Below are 2,500 nucleotides of genomic sequence, written 5' to 3'. Positions count from 1 at the left end.
CCTTCCCGTTGCCTGAACTAGGTGCCAGACGTTCGCCCGGTGACTGTACTTTATGTAGTCACTGAGAAGACGCTGTTTGCCCAAAGGGAGTTTGAGGTATCGTTATTAAGGAGCAGGTATAGGGGTTAGGCCGTATCTTGTTCTGGGATGCTTACGGGGTTTTGGGGTTCAAACCCACAACCTTTCGGTCTGGGATTCAAACGCCCTTACCACTAGACTACACTGTCGCCCTGTCTGTCTGTCTGTCTGTCTGTCTGTCCAGACTATGTGCAAGGCATTAGCGCTTGGCTTTATGTTGCATGTATCCGAGTCTATTTGTGGGTCACAAAGTAAACTATCCTCTTGTCTTGACTGGTGAGTGCCTTTGAGAAGTCTGGCTAGTCTTTGGTTTGACCTTGAACAGGAAAAGTGCAGGGATCAGTCTGAAGTGGCCTGTGTGTGGTTATTTATAATCCACTCATCATCAGCATATCATCAGCATATGGAGCACATCTAAAATAGCGGATTATGGAATGTGTTACCCCGGTCTCTCCTGATTGCAGAACACTAGAGTCAAGAGCGTCATTGTGTCACCGCCACGGTGCTACACACACACACACACACACACCAGTCCGCGCTATTCTTAACCGCAGCAGGAACACAAAGTGGCGTTTGATCCCTAATCGATTTTCCATGACAAAGTGCCACTGACGGACACGCCGCTGCTGTCTCTGTGACTCCTGGCGTATCTCACAGGCTGTAGTTTTGTTTTTTTTACCATCCATCCATCCAGGCCATCCACAACAAAGCGTTCACGAGCGAGAGCAGCCACACAAACTGAATTATATTAAGTCATCAAAGGGCTTCCAATTACATCCTGGTATGTTGTACTCTATTAGATTGGATCCATTAGCGACACTTTGATGTCAGGGAGATGAAACCCTTCGCAGGCTTTCATCACACACACACACACACACACACACACACACGCATGAATGCATGTGTATGATGAAAACCATTAACAGGCCTTCATTGTACACATGCATTCATGCGTGCACAAACACTGTAACAGACACAAACACATAAAGAAACCATGGACCTTTGTTGTTGTGATTGTGATGCGACCTCCATCCGATGGTTTTTTGGCAATCATTTCTTTGCATTATTCCGTTCACTCTGTCAGACTACACACAGGCAGACGGCCTCCACATCCAGCAGTGCCCTTCCTGCACTACAAGACCCTGAGGCGTCCCGCGCACGTGGCTGCAACCAGACCCTAATGTCAGGGCAGGAGAGGAGCCTCGTCGACACAAACGTCCCCTGATCAGAAGTCAGGGTGGACACGGACTTCCAAACGTGTCTCCCAGGAGACACGCTCGGGTCCCAGTTGGAGGGGAACCACACTGGCTCCACCGAGCCATCGGAGAGATGGTCGCTGGGGCAAATCAAACCCATCCGTGCCGTCATGACGTCCCTGCGTGAGGGGTAAGGGCTCTGATTGGGTCTGTCAGGCCGCCGCCCCCACACCCAGTCACATGTCAGGCCTTTATTTGTGAAGGGATTGACGGGGACGTCAATATCGTGAACTCATCATCAATAGCAACGCTCTGTTTCGTTTAGGGTTGAAAGCGTACCATGTGGCGAAAGGGCAGAGATTGACTCTGAAGGTTAACGTTGTATTGATCTTTTCAGAGAGGAGGGTGAATTTGGCGGGCGTCTTTATTGTGTAAAGTCAATTACGAGATGAGAGAAATGAGTTGGTTTCCGTTGATCTCTCCAGAATTAGTCTTAATATTTGATGGCAGTATGCCTTATATAAATACCTTAAAAACCATGTCGAATTGTGTTTTTGAGATATGAAAATATAATCTGGACAGATATAACGTAGTCCATGAAAACCCAAAAACCCCCTCTCTCTAGGGATTGATAATTCGACAGACAACCGGGTGAATGAAAAAGTATAGCAACGGTTTTATCTTGGCAGTTTGGGGGCTGTCTAGAGCCGTCTTCTGGTTCTTCCTGTTCACTGGGGCGCCATAAAGGAGAGTCTGCTCATAGCGATAACAGCTCAATGAAAACATAGTGACTACTGCCCCTGACTACTAAGTCCACAATGAGGTCGTGATCATTGTTCTCCGAAATCCTTCATCCGTAACTGAATTTGACAAACACATAGGGAAGCATTATTTGTGTAAAGAAAAGGTGTTATTAAACCACAAGACCGGGCGGGCCTGGTCACTGGGCGTCTGCACAAAGCCGCTAGGGAAGCAATGGAAATGTGCAACGTGTGTATGTTCCGCATTTGTTTTTAAGCTCTTTGTTCATTCTAAGCTCTGGGATGCTTTAGCCCTGTACAGCACTTTGCTATGCATAAATGCAATATATTAATATTGAACTTATTATTTACACTGTGTGTATCCACTAAAAAAAAAGGGCTTCTTCCGTTTAAACCCTGGGATTCATCGACTCTTGTGTGTTTTTGAACTGCTTTGTGTTCTATCACCATGACACGGCCCGTGTG

The 2,500-nt window shown here is 46.9% G+C and overlaps 1 protein-coding gene across 1 annotated transcript in view; it reads right to left on the bottom strand.

The window, feature by feature from the left end:
• Positions 1 to 2,500, bottom strand: part of atp1a3b (ATPase Na+/K+ transporting subunit alpha 3b) — a 23,179-nt gene that overhangs the window by 10,413 nt on the left and 10,266 nt on the right. The gene's annotated exons all lie outside the window — the stretch shown is intronic.

This window comes from Micromesistius poutassou, assembly GCF_964030765.1.
Source record: "Micromesistius poutassou genome assembly, contig: SCAFFOLD_311, whole genome shotgun sequence".
Taxonomy (NCBI): domain Eukaryota; kingdom Metazoa; phylum Chordata; class Actinopteri; order Gadiformes; family Gadidae; genus Micromesistius; species Micromesistius poutassou.
The sequence above is the reverse complement of the archived record's forward strand: the minus strand, read 5'-3'. Positions and strand labels throughout refer to the sequence as shown.